This window comes from Ursus arctos, unplaced genomic scaffold (assembly GCF_023065955.2).
Source record: "Ursus arctos isolate Adak ecotype North America unplaced genomic scaffold, UrsArc2.0 scaffold_13, whole genome shotgun sequence".
In the NCBI taxonomy this organism is placed as follows: domain Eukaryota; kingdom Metazoa; phylum Chordata; class Mammalia; order Carnivora; family Ursidae; genus Ursus; species Ursus arctos.
Window position 1 is genome coordinate 34551763 of NW_026622797.1, and position 19493 is coordinate 34571255.

At 36.5% G+C, this 19493-nt stretch overlaps 1 protein-coding gene across 1 annotated transcript in view; it reads left to right on the top strand.

Moving 5' to 3' along the window:
* THEMIS (thymocyte selection associated) overlaps window positions 1–19493 on the top strand; it is a 178843-nt gene that overhangs the window by 21207 nt on the left and 138143 nt on the right. The window lies entirely within an intron of this gene.

The window sequence follows — 19493 nt, forward strand, 5'->3', positions numbered from 1 at the left end:
AAGTAGACTTTTTTAAGTCGACATTTAATAAACTACTTCTTAATGTAACATATGCTTTAAAACTTAAATGAGTGATAGAAGTAACCTAAAGAGAGAAGAATGGAAATTTTAATTTCTGCTACTAAGAACATTTTCTTCTTACTTGGAATCCTAAGCCATTCATTTGCAAATTCTCATTAAATATTTGACAGTGAAATTAACTACTGATAGATGCCATTCATCTAACAAGTGACCTGCGGCATTGTGTTTTTACTGTTGTGCTTCATGCTCGCTGCTTTTCTAATTTATGTTCCTTTGAATAAAAAAAAAGGAAAATTATTAAGAAAACATCATGCTTTAAAAAAAATATAGGCTCACTGCTCAGTTAAAATTCAGCAGCTCTTATTTATTAAAGTAACCCAGTGATGAATATTAATTTCATGCTATGTAATAAGAATTTAAAAAAGCATGCCAAACCTGCTGGAGAATATGACTTTTGCTGCAAACTGACCAGAACTGATTTGGTCATTCACCATTATTAGGTTATTTTTGATAGATGTGTATCGCCCTCAATCCTTGGAAACACATGGTTGCATACTGTAAAATAAAACCTTAGATCAAATTTTGTGAAATGTGAAACTCTTATTTGCAGCCAGGCATAAAAACAGTTATATGACCTGGGTGTCAGCTTGATGTAGTCCTGGTTGTTTGTCTTTTTATAAAAGCTCTGATAGCACCTTGCAGGAATGGTTCATTAGAGGTGTCAGCAATATTCCAGAAGTAGAATCTAGCTACCTTTCTAATTAATGTCAAAACTGCTTTGAATCAGCCACTGAATCAGGGCTGTGAGACATAGAGCCTATGTTGAATTTACTAGATTCTTATACCCCTTTGCAAGGCAGGCATGTCCATGTTACCTTTAGAATTAATCAACATAGTTTGAACATCACTTATTTCGCCAATGAAGTAGTCTTACTAATATTCATTATTCTAATTAAGAAACTTCTGTGTTAATTGGCGATAAATGTAGGTGAGACCTGTGGCAGTTGTTTAAAGAATATGGACTTTGGATTAATCTTTTGTGTATTAACTAGTCACCTTGGGTTTATATTTCTGATTATTGTACTTTAAATGTTAACATGTTCCTCATCTCTTCACTAGGGGGGCTATAGGTTAAAACTAATGAGCATACACATATGTATCTCACTGTCTGTGCTGAAGTATTTGAAATCAATTACATGCACGTGATAGTAATATTAAAACTTATCTTCATACATGTCCCAGATACTCTATTTTTCTAGCCCTCAGTGGAGATTTATCCTTAGAGTTGCTTTTGTTTTGTTTTTGTTCTTAGAGTTTTATCTAAGTCCTAAATTTGTAGGATTTCTCAGGCTGACATATGTAGTCCAGATTTCTGTTTACCTAGTTACTGATTTGTAAGAGTGTTTCTCAAACCTAAGTAAACTTTGGAATCTACTCGGGAGCTTAAAAAAAAAATTACATATTCCTGGGTTCCACCCTGGAGAATCAGATTTAGAATTTCCTAATTATAGCACAAGAATCTGGATTTAAAATTTTTTCCCAATTAATTTTTGTGCAGCCTGTTGGTAATTAGTTGTGTAAGAGGAACTAGATGGGACCATCTTTGTTTGAGGAAGAGCATTTGACAATAGAAACAATATATCAAGAATTGAGCTCCTTGGTCTCTTCCCAGTTTTTTTCTTTCTGTTAGTCATCATTCACTCAGTGTCCCAGCTTCTTAGTCTGGAAGTCATTTTGGCTCATTTTTCTACTTTTACCAGTTCTTGGAGGGCCATTTCAGGTTTGCAGCTGCCGTTCTATTCAGGCTCTGGTTCTGTGGTACCTGGTAACACATCTCATTGCCCCTGTCTTTTGTGACTCTGCAAGCATCTCTTCGGAGAACTACCTTAGAGGCATAGCACTGTATTGCCTGCAGTTCAAATCTACTGTCAAGTTTTCTCCAACCACTGACTTTTTATTTTGTAATCAGATCATCTTGGAAAGATATTTGATGTCAGATAATCCTTTAACACATGTTAATTTAAAGCTGAAAAGTGATATTTATTTTTTTCCGGAATGCCCTTTCCATCATTATTAATAACCAGCCATCCAGATTGACTCATTTTGGCCATAATCATATGCTAACTACTTACATATATAAGAGATTGTACTTTGTTGCTGACTTCATTAACACGAGAGGACAATCAAGGCGCTATAAAGATGCCCAAATTACCAAAGCTCTGAAGCACTTTACCCATGACAAAACCTAGGCTCTCATCTAAGCCCCCCCCCCCCTTTTTTTAGTAGAAAAAGAAAATTCTGTTTAGTAGCCACTAGCCATATGGTGCTATTTACATTTAAAATAAAGTAAATAAATTTAAAAATTAAGTTTCTTAGTCATATTAGTTTCATTTCAGGTGCTCATGAACTTCATGTGGCTATTAGCTGCAGTGTTGGATAGCTTACATTATACTATGTCCATCATTGCATCAAGTTCTAGTGGACGTTGCTGCTCTGGAGTTTCTCAGGGAGGCCCAAAGGTGAAAGAGGCTCACATGTTTTCTATATTAATATAACCTACTGCCACTACCTCTGCTATCACTCTCCTAAGGACTTAACACAGTTTTGTGGTTACAGATTTTCTTGGCAGCTTCTACTACTTCACGTTGTCTGAATTTGTTTGTGTTTGACTCAGGCTTTCCCAGTCTGTCACTAAGGTGGAAAGTTGCACTGCAGCACATGCGTAGTACACACACACACACACACACACACACACACACACACTTAAATTGAACTATTTTGAGATGATTGCAGATACACACACACTAAATTAAACTCTTTATTTTGAGATCATTGTGGATTTATATGCAACTAGAACTATGATACAGAGATCCCATGTACCCTTCACAATTTCCCTCAATTGTAATATCTTACAAAATGATTGTACACTGTCACATTGGGGATATTGATATTGATCTCTTCAATATACAGAACATTTCTATCATCACTCATGTTGCCCTTTTATAGCCACACCTACTTCCTTCCTACTTCCCCCATCCCCTCCTTAACCCCTTTCAACCATTAATCTGTTAAGCATTTTTATAGTTTTGTCATTTCAAATTTTTTTCTTTTTCACATTTTTATTTGAAGTCTAATTCGTTAAAATACAGTGTAATATTGGTTTCGGGAGTAGCATTCAGCGGTTCATCACTTATATACAATGCTCAGTGTTCATCAGAACAAGTGTCCTCCTTTATACCCATCACCCATCATCCCACCCCCCACCTCCCCTCCTCCCCTCCTCCCCTCCAGCAACCCTCAGTTTGTTCTCTATCATTAAGAGTCTCTTATGGTTTGTTTCCCATATGTACCTGTTTTGTTTCTTAAATTCCCCATATGAGTGAAACCATATGGGATTTGTCTTTCTCTGACTGACTTATTTTGCTTAGCATAATACACTCTAGCTCCATCCACATCATTGCAAATGGCAAGATTTCATTCTTTTTGATGGCTGAGTAATATTCTTCTCTCTCTCTCTCTCTCTCTCTCTCTCTGTGTGTATGTGTGTGTGTGTCTGTACCACTTCTTCTTTATTCATCAGTCAGTAGATATTTGGGGTCTTTCAATAGTTTGGCTATTGTTGATAATGCTGCTGTAAACATTGGGATTCATGTACCCCTTCAAATCTGTATTTTTGTATCCTTTGGGTAAATACCTAGTAGTACAATTGCTGGATTGCAGGGTAGTTCTCTTTTTAACTTTTTGAGGAACCTCCATACTGTTTTCCAGAATGGCTGCATCACTTTGCATTCCCACCACAGCGCAAGAGGGTTCCCCATCTCCGCATGCTTACCAATATCTGTTGTTTCCGGAGTTGTTAATTTTAGCCAGCCTGCCAGGTGTGAGGTGGTATCTCATCATGGTTTTGATTTGTATTTCCCTGATGATGAGTGATGGTGAGCAACTTTTCATGTGTCTGTTGGCCATTTGTATGTCTTCTTTGGAAAAATGTCTATTTAAGTCTTATGCCCATTTCTTAACTGGATTGTTTGTTTCTTGGGTGATGAGTTTGGTAAGTTCTTTATAGATTTTGGATACTAACCCTTTATCAGCTATGTCATTTGCAGGTATCTTTTCCCATTCCATAGGCTGCCTTTTAGTTTTGTTGAGTGTTTCCTTTGATGTGCAGAAGCTTTTTATCTTGATGCCCCAGTAGTTCATTTTTGCTTTTGTTTCCCTTGCCTATGGTGATGTGTCTAGTAAGAAGTTGCTATGGCCAAGGTCAAAGAGATTGCTGTCTGTGTTCTCTAGGATTTTAATGGTTTCCTGCTCACATGTAGGTCTTTCATCCATTTTGTATTTGTTTTTGTGTATGGTGTAAGAAAATGGTCTAGTTTCATTCTTCTGCATGTTGGTGCCCAGTTTTCCCAACACCGTTTGTTGAAGAGACTGTCTTTTTTCCACTGGGTCTTCTTTCCTGCTTTGTCAAAGATTAGTTGACCATATAGTTGTGGGTCCATGTCTCATTTCTCTGTTCTGTTCCAGTGATCTATGTGTGTCTGTTTTTGCACCAGTACCATACTGTCTTGATGGTTACAGCTTCATAATAGAGCTTGAAAGAATCGTGATGCCTCCAGTTTTGTTTTTCTTTTTCAGAATGCTTTGGCTATTTGGGGTCTTTTGTGGTTCCATTCAAATTTTGGGATTGTTTGTTCTAGCTCTGTGAAAAATGGTGGTGGTATTTTGATAGGGATTGCATTAAATGTGTAGATTGCTTTGGTAGTATAAACATTTTAATAAAGTTTGTTCTTCCAATCCATGAACATGGAATGCTTTTCCATTTCTTTGTGTCCTCTTCCATTTCTTTCATAAGTGTTCCATAGTTTTCAGAGTACAGATCTTTTATCTCTTTAGTTAGGTTTATTCCTAGATATCTTACTGTTTTTGGTGCAGTTGCAAATGGGATCGATTCCTTGATTTCTTTTTCTGCTGCTGTTATTGGTGTATAGAAACACAACAGATTTCTGCACATTGATGGAGGGTATGTAGCTATCTCCTCTGTTTTAGTGTTCTTATTGGTAATTTGTATCTTGTCTCTTTCAAAACTGTTAATTTGTCAATTTTATTGATCTTTTCAAAGAATCTTCTCTTTGGTTAATTGATTTTTCTCTTTTTTTTGTTGTTGTTTTTCTTAACAAGTTCCTAAAGAGCTTATGTTATTGATTTGAGACTGTTTGCCCTTTTAAATTTTTATTTATTTTATTTATTCATTCATTTATTTAAAGTCTACTTACTTTTTAGTATCTCTACACCCAACATGGAGCTTGAACTCACAACCCCGATATCAAGAGGGGCATGTGTTCTGACTCAGCCAGCCAGGTGCCCCTTTTTAATATATAAGCATTTGGTACTGTATATTTCCTGCTTAGTACTTCCTTATCTGTGTTCCACAAACTTTGATGTGTTGTATTTTCATTTTCATTTCATTCAGTTCAGTCTATGTATATACATACATACACACATACACATATATACACATATACACAGTTTAAAATTTATTATATATAAAATTAAAATTTCTCTTGAAAAAGATATTTTTTGGTCTACAGATAATTTGGAGGTATGGCATTTAGTTTTCAAGTCTTTGGAGAATTTCCTGTTATCTTTCTGGTATTGATTTTTAATTTGATTCATTGTTGTTAGGGAATATTATGATTTAGTTCTTTAAATTTATTGGGATTTGTTTTATGGCACAGGATATCTCAGTATATGTTCTGGTGGGCACTTGAGAACAATGTGTCAGGGCGTCTGGGTGGCTCAGTAGCTTTAGCATCAGATTCTTGATTTTGGCTCAGGTCATGATCTCAGGATCCTGGGATTGAGCTCTGTGTTGTTTTATCATTATGTAATGTCTCTTTCTATTCCTAGTCATTTTCTTTGCTCTGAAGGTTACTGTACCTTTTGTTAATATAGCTATTCCTGCTTTCCTTTGATAAATGTTTGCATTATCTATCTTTTTTTTTTCCATCTATTTTCTTTCAACCTGTCTATATTGTTATATTTGAAGTGAGTCTTTTGTAGATAGCATATAATCAGGTCATGTTTCTAAATCTACTCTGTTGGTCTCTATCTTTTTATTGATATATTGAGACCATTTACATTTAATGTAACTATTGATATATCAAGGCCCAAATCTACCATTATATCTCTGGTTTTCCATTTGGTTTCTGATTTTCATTTCTCCAGCAGGGGATGGGGTGCACTGCTTCATTATTGTCAGGTGGCCTTATAAGTTCATGCTCCCCCTTTATCATCTACTGACACATGAAGGGGAAGGGATCCTCCTTACTGCTGACCAGAGTGGAAGTACTCGCTCCTCATTTGGCCTTCACTGGACCACTCTTGATGGGAGGGATGGTAGTGCCTTATTATTATTACTCACGGGCTTTATGCTTGGGAGGTGCCTCATTGCATCAGATAGTAGTGAAAGTCCTGATCTTTCACTAGACATCTTTTGACATCACCCCAGTGGTGAGGGGATAGGGCACCTCAATACTCCTGGGTGACAGTGAAAGTCCCAGCTCTTTCTACCTGACAGGCATTAGGGGCTTTTTAATGACTCACAAATATGTAATTCCCATCTCAACTCTGCCTTTTTTTATACCATCCCAGCAATGGGTGGGTGAGTGTCTAATTACACTCATCAGGGGTGGGATTCTAAGATCTCCACTCATCCTTTCCTGGTGTGGAACCAAATTCTTTTCTGTGGTGTAATGGTAATTGTCAAAAGATTTTCTTTCTTCCTAGGCTGTTCCTTTCCTGATTTCTTTAGCTAGAGAGAAGAGGATTGGTTGGAGGTTTTGTTTTGTTTTGTTTTTGTCTGTGCCCATTGGCATTTCTAGGTTGACAGCTTCTTCACCTTCAAGACTGGAATATATGAGGTTAGGAAAATTTATGTCTACTTCATCTTCCCAGAAACAGAAGTCCCAGTCGCAATCTTTTAATAAACCTTTACTGTAACCTTGAGATTGGTATGCTTGACACTCAATAAATATTTGTTGAATGGTTTAATAAATAAATGTAATACAGATGTACTATTCATGGAACCCAGAAGCCCAGGCCCTTTCTCCTAGTATTATGCAATTTTCTTTCATAGTAATTATCATTTTGTAATCATGTATTTGTATGATTTTTTTGATTAACATCTTTTATTTCAATATATTAAAAATTTCATGAAGGTTGAGTCCACATGTCATTTGCTCACCATATCAGTAAAATTTATCATAATTCTTTTGTTTGGCACATAGCATGTATTCAGTTAATTTGTTGAATAGATTAAAAAATGAAAAAAAAAAGAGTAAATTTGATAAATACACAAATAAAGTGTCTTTCAAGGTACTTTTCTGAATGGCTCTAGAGCTGTAACTTTCCCTGGCATAGCAGTTACTTCTCAGCCAACTTCCATATGAAAGAAGGCACTTAATCTTTTCCATTAGGAGTGCTCTTTGACCATTCCTCCCAACTCTTTAAATTCTGTCAGACACATATACATAATAGGAATATTTATTTGGGACACAATAGGAATATAGGGTAAATAGATAAGGCAACTTACAGCCAGAGTTACCAGCCAAAGCCACTAGTCATCTTAAACCCACCTCCATTGGTCACGTCAAGGAATGAGAAGTTCAGTATGTTGGTACCCTTGTAACCCATTTGTGGCATACCAAGTTTCACTGGTACAAATTGGAAATAAAGTTCATTGCCATTCTCAAGTTTCTATTTTCTCTTCCATGATCTTCTTTTTCCTAGGATGATTGACAAAGGAAATATCAATTTTTTATTCAGGGAAAGCCCTACCCTCATCCATAAGAGCACACTTATCTTTCATCTTGGCCAAGAATATCACCAGTTTAGGGGCGCCTGGGTAGCGCAGTCGTTAAAGCGTCTGCCTTCGGCTCAGGGCGTGATCCCGGCGCTCCGGGATCGAGTCCCACATCGGGCTCCTCCGCTGGGAGCCTGCATCTTCCTCTCCCACTCCCCCTGCTTGCGTTCCCTCTCTCGCTGGCTGTCTCTATCTCTGTCAAATAAATAAAATCTTTAAAAAAAAAAAAAAGAATATGACCAGTTTATAATAATATAACATTATACTGATTTGTTTGATTTCAACATCATAGGGAATAATAATGATGACGTCAGTGATAGCTAATATTTGTTAAGCCCTATATAGATGACAGGTGCTGATCCATATGCATTTAAAAATTACCTTCTTTGATCCTCGAGGTAACTATTTAAAGTAATGTTACTATTCTCATGTTAAAGATAAGGAAATTGAGATACTATCTCCATTTTACAGATGAAGATATTGCTGGAGGTCATATATCTATTAAATATAGATCCTGGATTTTAGCTTAACTCTAGAGAGGCATTCTTATCTGTGATTTTTACCTAGTTAAATGCCTAGGAATGAATGGAGAGAGGAATTTTATGCATGTGTTGGTGTCTGTGTGTGTGTGTGGGGGGGGTGTTTGATAGTTGTATCTCTCCTGCAGAGATAAAGATCAGCCCTGAAATTCCAACCTGCACTCTCACCTCAGCAACAGACCTCCTGGCTTTGGTGTTTCAAAGAAAAATATATGTCTCTCCACCCCTGCAATGTAAGATTTACAGGCACAGCGCAGCTCAATTTAAAGCATGAAATATACATACCTTTCCCTCACCTTTGGATGAGAGAGTCTGTTAACTGTCCTCCTAACTATATCCATTCTCTCCTTCTTTTGTAGTAACAAAGGTTTCAGCTGTGAACACAACTGCCCAGTTAAAGATGGCATTGCACAGCTCTCCTGAAACTTATTTTGGCCATTTGATTAAGTTTTGGCCAATGGGTAGTGAAAGTATTTGATGTGTGAAATTTCTATTGCAAGCCAGTAAAACAAAGGAAATGTTTCCTCCTCTTCTCCATCACTTTCTCATTTATTTCTCACTAACTGAAAATTTAGACATGTTAGTAGGAGCAAGAGCAGCCACGTTAGAACCTCACAGGGAAGTCTCATGTTGAAGAGGTGAGAATAGCAACATAGAGAAAAGCTGGAACCAATAAAGACTTCATGTAAATCCTGACCAGTTACCACTGAATTGTTACTTAAGAGAGAAATAGATACATTTTTTGTTTGTTTGTTTAAGCAACTGTTTGCAGTTCGTTTCAGTAGCTGAATTGAGCTTCTTGCAGTGGGTTCACAACCATTCATTATTTTGTTACTCAGTGTAGAGAAAGACTTTTGGCTCAAACATATCAATTAATATTACAGAGAATTCATTTGGCTAAGCACAGCTGCATGGAAGTCAGTGGTTGCCTCAGAGTTTTTCCAACAATAATGGTTTATATAAGCAAAGGAGCTCTTCGTTTTTTTTTCCACCCAGAAGAAAGGAACAGTCTTCAGAAAGAGAGTAGTCACATTTCCTTTTCTACAGTACAGAACCCCCCCCCTTTTCTTTTCTTGGCTGCTATCCGTTCTATTAAATATCAAAAAACTTTAGTAAGCTTAGCCACAATTCTTTGAGCCTAGCACTAGTGTCTGCTAGCTTACTTGTTTTCATTCTTTACCATTTCTGTGTGCCTTCCATTTCTAGTTACCTAGAGCACAAACTTCTCAAAGAAGAGGAATCTTTTGTTTTTGTTTATTTGGTTGGTTGGTTGGCTTTTGTTTTTTTAGTTTCTGGTATTGTGCTCTGAATTGTATAGGATCTCAGTGGATGATAGTTACTGATTAGTATGATTGAATACTGGAAATTCTTTAAATATTATGCCTGTCATATCAATTAAGTATGAAAACTTCCTCATTGTTTTCAAAACTTCATGGGATTATGAGGATATTGAGCTCTTTAACATAGGGCAACTTAATATTTAGAATGCACTTAAGAATTTTATTGTGTTTTAAAATTTCTCAATCTGACTCTTTTGAACATAAAATTAAAAAACATCATTCTTAAAAATGATATTGAAATTTTATCTGTTGCAGACTTGTTTTAATGAGAAAAGACTTATAAGAAAATAATTTGATCTGCAAAAATGAATTATATTATTAAGTCACATAACTATAATAATGTTAATCAGTGTTTATTTTAAAATTTTTACAAATAAACACAGGGAAAAAAATAAGAGAGAGAAACAAATCAAGAAACAGACTCTTAATTATATAGAACAAACCCTTGGTTACCAGAGGGGAGGTGGGTGGGGGATGGGTCAAATAGGTGATGGGGATTAAGGAGTACACTTGTTCAGATGAGCCCAGGGTGATGTACGGAAGTATTGAACTACTATTTGTACATGTGAAATTAATATAACACTGTATGTTAACTAACTGGAATTAAAATAAAAAAACTTTTATTCATTGAATAAAACTACAGACATTTTGGGTAGGTACCTTATAATGAATATTGTACTTTATGGAAGGGTTAGAGTATGTTTAATATATTTTGAAGACAATATAGATCTCTAATCTTCTCTCTTCACCTATCAATTATATTTTTAAAATTCTTTAATACGGGGCACCTGGGTGGCTCAGTCGTTAAGCGTCTGCCTTCCGCTCAGGGCGTGATCCCGGCGTTCTGGAATCGAGCCCCGCATCAGGCTCCTCTGCTGGGGAGCCTGCTTCTTCCTCTCCCACTCCCCCTGCTTGTGTTCCCTCTCTTGCTGGCTATCTGTCTGTCAAATAAATAAATAAAATCTTAAAAAAAAATTCCTTAGTAAATCAGAAAACGGGAAGGGAAAGGGCAAACAGAGAGAAAGAAAGAAAGAAAGAAAGAAAGAAAGAAAGAAAGAAAGAAAGAAAGGGAGAAAGAAAGAAAGGAAAAGGAAAGGAAAGGAAAGGAAATTTGCAGTATAAGTCATATACAACTCAGGGGGGATGAGTTTCAATGCTGAATTTCCACCCAAATATAGACATTGACTGTTCTTCTTATCAGATTATCAATGCATTTCTGGGAATCAAGGATCCCACTCTCTGTTACAAATGACTAGACATACTGAAAAGAGAATGCAAACACTGTGCAGCTAATGTGAGGTTGATAAAATAATTTTTTTTCACAAAGATAAAAACATTACTCCCATATAAATATAAAATGAACACATGAAAAATTTTATTAAGCTCACTAAATGAGAGAACCAGTTCAAACCGTTCAAACACACACATACACACATGCAAAAATATAGTCAAAAATGCTGAAATGGATTTTCTGGTATTCAAACCTGATTATCGTCCTTGAATATGTAATTTTAGGGTTATCTTTTCTATGAGGCATAGGTCAATTGTATGTGTAGTGGAAAATTTTATTTTTATTTCAGTGGAAAATAATCACTTGCATTGCTTGGCTAAATATCATTTACATTTCTATCAGTTTTCTGTAAGTCAATTTAATGTCATTCAGAGCTGCATATATCTATAGAATCTGACAATTTCTAAAAGGTCTGCTAGATGATATTCAGCTCTCCACTAAAAGGATGGCTGTTATTCTTTTTTACTCTATACAAGTCTTGGACAGCTTCTTTTCTTTTCTTTTCTTTTCTTTTCTTTCTTTTTTTTTTTTTTAAGATTTTATTTATTTGACAGAGACACAGTGAGAGAGGGAACACAAGCAGGGCTAGTGGGAGAGGAGAGGGAGAAGCAGGCTTCCCGCTGAGCAAGGAGCCGGATGCAGGGCTCAATCCCAGGACCCTGGGATCATGACCTGAGCCGACGGCAGACGCTTAACAACTGAGCCACCCAGGCACCCAGGACAGCTTTTTTCTGACAAGCTTTAACAAAATCTTGATACATGATATATAGTAAAGGGTTAACTCAGCAGCCTTTGGATGTTCAAACTCTGCACAATCTAAAGAAAGGGTTGGCCTTTGACTGGTTCCTTTGGAATATCCTGCCTGATAAGAGTGTATACTTTGGAACTTGGGCTATTCTAGATAGCTCATATTAGTGATATGACTTATGGTAAATGCCAGTTCTTGTTTGACTGGGGTCCTGGGCCATGCTGTATTACTTTGACCTCTGGGTTGTTGAACGCCGAGTAGTTAAGGTCAGTCATATGGACACTCCATGCCTATTTAACTGGACACCAAGGCTCAGGTGAACTTCCTTGGTTGGCAGTAATTTGTAAATGCTGTCATCCACCATTGCTGGTAGAATTAAATTCTGTTCATGTGACTCCATTGGCAGAGCGTCTGAAACTTGTCTCCTGGACTCTGCCCTGTGCCTTTTTCCTTCGCTAATTTTAATCTGTAACGTTTGTCTATAATAAACTGTAAGTGTAAGTATAACAGCTTTTCTGAATTCCATGAGTTCTAGTAAGCCATCAGACCTGAAGGTGACATAAGGAACTCTGATAAATATGGATAGACTTCATTTTTACTGGGCAGTCAGGCCTCATTGTTGGAGGCCTTTAAAAGATAGAAGTGAGAAGCTGAGAAACTGGGCTTGTTTTTCATGTTAATGTAATATTTATTAGAATGGCCATTTGTCTGAGACTGCAGTCACAGATTCCTGGAGTTGATCATAGAGGACATTGGGTAGGCTGTTTATGGCCATCTCTGTACCTCTCCCCAATTAATCTTCTCCAAGATGACTCTCCATTGAACTCACCTTTCTCCTTCCCAGCTGGCCTCCCAAAAGATAGCCTGGGATTCCTCTCTTCTCTTTATAAACTAACTTCAAAGTATGAATTCTATGACCTTCTTCTTTAGGACCTAGCTTTTACTCCTCTCAATAAGAAACACCTCTTGTAAATCAAAAGCTTTGATTTACAAAACTAATATTTTTCCTGGTATGGCACAAAGAGCAAATTTTGGAAATAAAAAATAGAATATTGGATTTTTTTTCATCTTTGCAATTAAAAAAAAATCTTAATTTTTTTGCAGCCAGACAATTCCTTTATGTCATACACTGAGTCTCCCTTGTCTATAGTCTACAATATGATAATCTTATTATTTCATTCTTATATTCACATAAAAAGATTTGGCAATAGTGAAAAAAAAAAAATTGTCCCCTTCCAGTAAAATCTATCTTTTCAGGATTATAATCTCCCCAAGCATTGAAAAATTCTTTGCATCTCAGAACTAAATAATGACTAAATCTCTCCTCTTGACCGGGGGAAATAACTTCATGTCTTGGCTTTAATGGTGAAAGAAATGCAGAGAAGAATCCAGTTACTGATGATGTATTATTTCCTTAAATTTACTACTCAGCTTTAGGACATTTCTACTTTTTCTTTTATAGAAATTACTTTGACTCACTGGTTGGCAAAGCCAAATGTTGCTAGTGTGAAATGGCTGCCTTATTGCTCATACAAAGATTTTTAGTTTCGTGGCAAGTTTCATCCTCGATAGGCACTATTGACCCTCCCCTGGAACACTCAAGGGCATGATTTTTGAGAGGCATGATACCATGTTACACAACTCTGAGAACGCTATTTACATCCATGTAAGTTGTACTATAAGTAGTTTTATAATGGGGCAACCTATGCTGTAGGGAGTAGCCCTGAACATATTTCAGTTGTTTGACAGATTAATTTGTTAGAAAGGACAACCCTGAAAGCTATCTTCAAACATTTAAGGCTGCTTTGTGGAAGAATTAAATGGGAGATGCCTGGCTGACTCAATCCGAAGAGCGTGTGACTCTTGATCTCTGAGTCATGAGTTTGAGTCCCATTGAGTGTAGAGATTACTTAAATAAATAAAACTTAAAAAAAAAAAAATTATGGGGCACCTGGGTAGTTCAGTTGGTTAAGCATCTGCCTTTGGCTCAGGTCATGATCTCAGGTCCTGGGATCGAGCCCTACATCGGGCTCCCTGCTCCAAGGGGAGTCCTCTTCTCCCTCTGCCCCTGCTCATGTTCTCTCTTGTTCTCTCTCTCTCTTTCAAATTAATTAATTAATTAATTAATAAAATCTTAAAAAAATGTTTTCTGTATGATTCTAATGGCTAAAAAGAGTTCTAATGTGTATATCCTATAGGAGCACATATTGCACTTAATAAAATGCAGAGATTTTTTTACAGTCAGAATTGCTCAAAAGTAGAGTAGTTTACCTTGAAATAATTGGAATTCAATCAGTGAAAGCGTTCAAATATAGTTTGGACAAATACTTGGTAGAGATATTGTACAGAGACTCAGTCATTGTACTGACACTGAAACTCAGTGATTCAAGAGATCATTAGAATTAGCAGCACTGTGCTTAGAGATGTAAATGAAACTGAAACTCATCTTATGGCTGCCATCAGGCTATATGAAGCTGTGATTGTTACCAAGTGTTTTATGCCTCAATTAGGACACCTGCCCTGGGGAAAAAAAAAAAAAAGATGGATTCAGGGAATCTGCGTTCTTCTGCCAGATTTCTTATAACTAAACCTGTGGGAGTAAATTAGCTCAGTCTGGGTAGCTCAGTTGGTTAAGTGTCAGCTTCGGCTCAGGTCATGATCCCAAAGTCCTGGGATCGAGTCCCACATAAGTCTCCCTGCTCAGAGGGAAGCCTCCTTCTCCCTCTGCCTGCCGCTCCCCCTGGTTGTGCTCATTCTCTCTCTCTCTCTCTCTCTCTCACTCTCTCTCTCTCTCTCTCTCTCTCTCTCGCGCGCGCGCGCGCGTGCCCCCCCCCCCCCCCCCGGACAAATAAAGAAATAAAATCCTTTTAAAAATTAGCTCAATCTGAGGATTAAAAATCTTTAAAAATAAAAGTGGATGGATGGATAAATAAATAAATAAATAAATAAATAAATAAATAAATATCAGCCAATGGGGCTTAAGGCAAGATAAGTCATAGTGCAGGACTGGGCTGGAAGTAATTCATACCTGGCATGCCATCTTCAATTGATGGATAGTCACCTGGGACTTCATGATGAAGAGGATTAGGCCTCATCTGGATTCAGCTGGAAATGTGCCATGGGTAATTAGTGCTGGGAAGGGAAAATGGTAGAATATAGTCTAGATATTTGCTATCTGTCTCATGCAGAATACTTGGCACTCACATAGAATTCATGGAATTCATCTCTTAGGGAATTTCACCTGCTCCAGGTTTTGGACCTTAGCTGTGTAGGTCCAAAAACTCAAAAGCATCCAGGGTTAATTAGGTTCAAGCACTGCCTCATACTATCAGAAGATTATAATGTACAAATTAGAATGCCAATGTAATAATTTTCAATTAGAACTATTACTGTCAAGTTGATTAAAATTCCTGTGTTTTTTAGTCAGGGCACTCAGGCTGCTGGTGACATTGAGATAGATGAGTTAATAATACTGCTTAAGACTTAGTGTATTAGTTTATAACTTTCTTTTTCCAGTGTGTTCAAATTTCAGTCTAACTTTCTAACTTCCTCAGACTACATCCTGGTTCCCTGCACTGACTGTGGGCATACATTTGTACTTACTGGCTTAGGGTCAAACTACTGTGGTGAAGGTTCAATTTCTTTTGTTTTCCCAACCCATTATGGATTGGTAACTTAATAAAATGCAATATAAATGAGTTATTATAAAAATAAAATTAAAAAATGAAAAACATACAAAATACAGGCATGTTTTTTATTATTTAAGTCAGTGGGCATAAAATAACTTCAAAGTTCTTATAAAAGTTTCGAAACCATTATTCTCAATGTCTAAACCATATTTCATAAGCAGAATACTTAATGAGGTATTCAATGCTAATGAACTTAAGGAAAATTTATAATACAGTGGAGCTTAATTTTTATGCATTGGATGAACACATTACAGGGCATTGGAGCCCGTGTATAATCAATTCAATCAGTATATTTATATTCATTAAATGAGATGAAGAGAACAGGTTTATTATTTTAAATGGCTATAGAGGTCTGTAGTAGCTATATTTAATATTTAGGATATAAAGCATAGGCAATTATACTAAAGTACATAAAATGTATTTGAAACCAAGTTCTTCCTAAAATAATAAGAGAGTTCCCAATGCAACATTGTTCATATAAAAAAATTATAATGCTATTTATGATATCATTTTGAGGGTTGAAACTTGGGTAAAATGTGGGGAATATTTGGTCAGTAGTAGTGTCAGGAGATGTAGAACCACTGATTTGTTTCATCATTATAGGGAAATGTTTCATCGATGTGAGGGGGGAATAGTCATTTCATATATACACATCCCAAATCCCTTTGCTCTGATCATTGTAAACACAAAGAGACACAATGATGACTTCTATCCTAATACCCAACTTGCAAACTCCCATTACAGTTTTACTGAATCTATTGAATTGATTCTGCCATTAAACAAACATCATGTTTTTATTTATTTATTTATTTATTTTATTTTTTTTAAAGATTTTATTTATTTATTTGACAGAGATAGAGACAGCCAGCGAGAGAGGGAACACAAGCAGGGGGAGTGGGAGAGGAAGAAGCAGGCTTCTGGCGGAGGAGCCTGATGTGGGGCTCGATCCCAGAACGCCGGGATCACGCCCTGAGCCGAAGGCAGGCGCTTAACCGCTGTGCCACCCAGGCGCCCCAAACATCATGTTTTTAGCTAGCATATGAAACTATGCATTTTTGTTTCTCAGCCACTAAAACTTAGTCATTTAAATGCCACACATATCACACAGACTGTTGAAAAGTGGACATTTTCCGGTTTCTGGCTTCACTACTATTTTAATCTGCTATATTGGCTCTCAGGCCTCAGCCTTTCCAACCTGTTGTGGTTTTCATTGCTTTTCAATGTTTGTACTTTTTTTTTAAAAATTATTTATTTATTTTTAGAGAGAGAGAGCATGGGGGGTGGCAGGGGTAGAGGGGGAGAGAGAGAATCTCAAGCGGACTCCCCACTGAGTGGGAGCACAAAGTGGGGCTCTGTCTCAGGACCCTGAGATCACAACCTTAGCTGAAACCAAGAGTTGGATACTTAACCTGCTGCCCCAGCCAGGTGTCCCTCCATGTTTATACTTTTTAAGACTCACCAACATTCACTAAAGTTTCTAGCATATTTCTGTCTTTAAACTTGACTTCCTGCATAACACCTAAATTTCCACCTCACAAGAAGAACCCCATATTCTTACAGGTGAGAGAGTATTATACCTTAATTTTTCTTAATGTGACCATCATTTTTCTTACTACCTGATGCTAACGTTTTACCCTCTTTATATTGGTATTTTGGCAATGGCAAGTTTCAAATTTAAAAGAGTCCGTATAACCTTGCAAGATCATTTCCTGTCAGTGTTCAGATTTATATACCTCTCTGTGGTATATCCAGTGTCAGCTGGTAGAATCCAGCCCTAGTAAAACTGCAAGCTTGTTGTTCATGCCTACTTATTTCCACACTGCATTCCAATATCATGCTCATCTATTTTTAGGCATATTCTTCATACAGTGGGAATAACTTTGCTCTACAGGGGACAGAGAAAGTCTTTTTATGGAAGACTGGCTGGCTATGTAAATGTCTGTTACAACCATAGGCCACTTCAAGCTTTATGCCTATGGTAAATTATCTAGAGATTCATTTGGAAAATTGAACTTATTACTCTAATGGTCTCTGAATGCCTTATCAACCACCAAGTCTAGGGACAGCATTGCTAATAAAATTATTTCACACTTACATGTTTCCTTTGTGGGAATGCTTCTTCTTGGTAATTTGCACAATCCTTAGGCAAAGAAAGAATAGTCACACCTGTTTATGAGGAGCAAAGACCCATCTTCACTGGCAATCCCAATCTGACATGCCTCTATATACACTATCATACAATATCAATCAAACTTTGCACGTGTAATTTCTTAATTCTTCTAAACCTATCTCAGATTATTTCATGAGCACCACCCTCAAGTTCAGCAATATAAAAATGGTAAACCTAATGGTAAAGTAAGAAACTTAACAAGTAAGAGATTCATATTATAGAATTATCCATTCTAGTATGCCTTGTCTAGCTAATCTCATATATGCTTGTACATTTGCTATGAAACATAGCAAATGAAAATATAACCCATGCCAAAGCTTTGGTTGACCATGCTTTCTACTACATTCGCAATAATTTATTGTCATTTTACAGTAAAGCTAAGGTATGTATAATTCAGCATTCACAAAGGATCAAAAACTGAGTGTCAAAAACTGTATTACTAGTTGTGTGTAATGTGAGGATAGGTATAAATATAGTTAAGAGATATCTCTAGGAACTCATGATAAATTCTAAAATATACATAGTATCAGTGGGTAGAAAATGGTATCCCAATAGCAGGCTGGGATAATAATCACATAGGGGCTATAATGAAAATACATGCAAACTGCTTTACAGTACAGAGGAGAGAATTAATTCTCACCTAGGTGTAGGAATCAAGAAAGACTTTGAAGAAGATGGTGGATAGGAGCTGAATCTTCAGGATTGGTGGAACTTCGAAAGGTGAGGAGGTAAGAGGTTGAACGAGTGGCCTGATAGGGCAGGGGAAGGAAGTGGGGAATGGAGGGAATGGGTAAATCTTGAGTAAAGGGAAAAATAGCCTCTAAACAATGTAAGTTTTTAACTTTCTATAGGAAATGGAAGAAAATCTATTGAACCAACTGTTTTGGCTGTTCCAGTGTGATCATAGCATTGCTTGTATGGATCGTCAAATAAGGGATGAGCTCATAAAAGGATATTAATGTGTCGTTTTTATTGAGCAAAGTAGCATTACAGAAGAGGTGATTTCAAAGGCACATGGCTCTTTCATTACAGCCTTCAGGGGCGATGTTTGATCACTGAAAACAGCCTGCTTTGTTCCAGCTTTCTCTGATGTTTGGCATTCTCCTGAATACATATGCTCTGGCTTGGAAAGAATCAGTCTATAAAGATTTAATAGATTTGAGATTTGCATATTCAAAATACATGTCATGGTTAAAATGAAATGAAAACTATTTTAATATCTATATCTGTATTATACATAAACATAGTTCAGGCATATCTCAGCAAATTTTTAAAAGGCAATTACATATGTTATATTTGCTCATTCTGAGATTATAAAAGTTGGCTGTTTTAAAAATTAACCATTTTATATTTCCACTGAGGAAAAAATATATTGTAGAAGACATTATATTGGTGATAACAAAGGACAGGAACCCTTCAAGTTTCAGGGATTTGAAATTTCCTGTATGTTCTTGTCTCCTTTCATGGACATAACTTTCTAGTGTTGTGTGTCAGTGACCACTTTCTTTATTAAAAATGAATAAACATTCATTCTTGGGTAGAGAAAATTGAGAGTCACAAATAATTTTTAAAAATGTAAAAGATTAGTATTTGCATCATGTTCTTTTCCTGATGTCTGAAAGAAGTGACTTTTTTTTTTTAAAGAGAGATTCTTGGAAAGAGACCTGAAGAGTCAAAAGCTTGTGTGGTGACTAAAACTCACAGAGTTTTCTCTTCATAGAATTCTCTGGCTTCTATTCTTATAATTGATTCTATATCTTATAAATTGATGTGTAATCTCACGTAAATTCAAAGTTTTAATTTTGAATTCCAGTGGAACCTTTGCGAGAAGGAC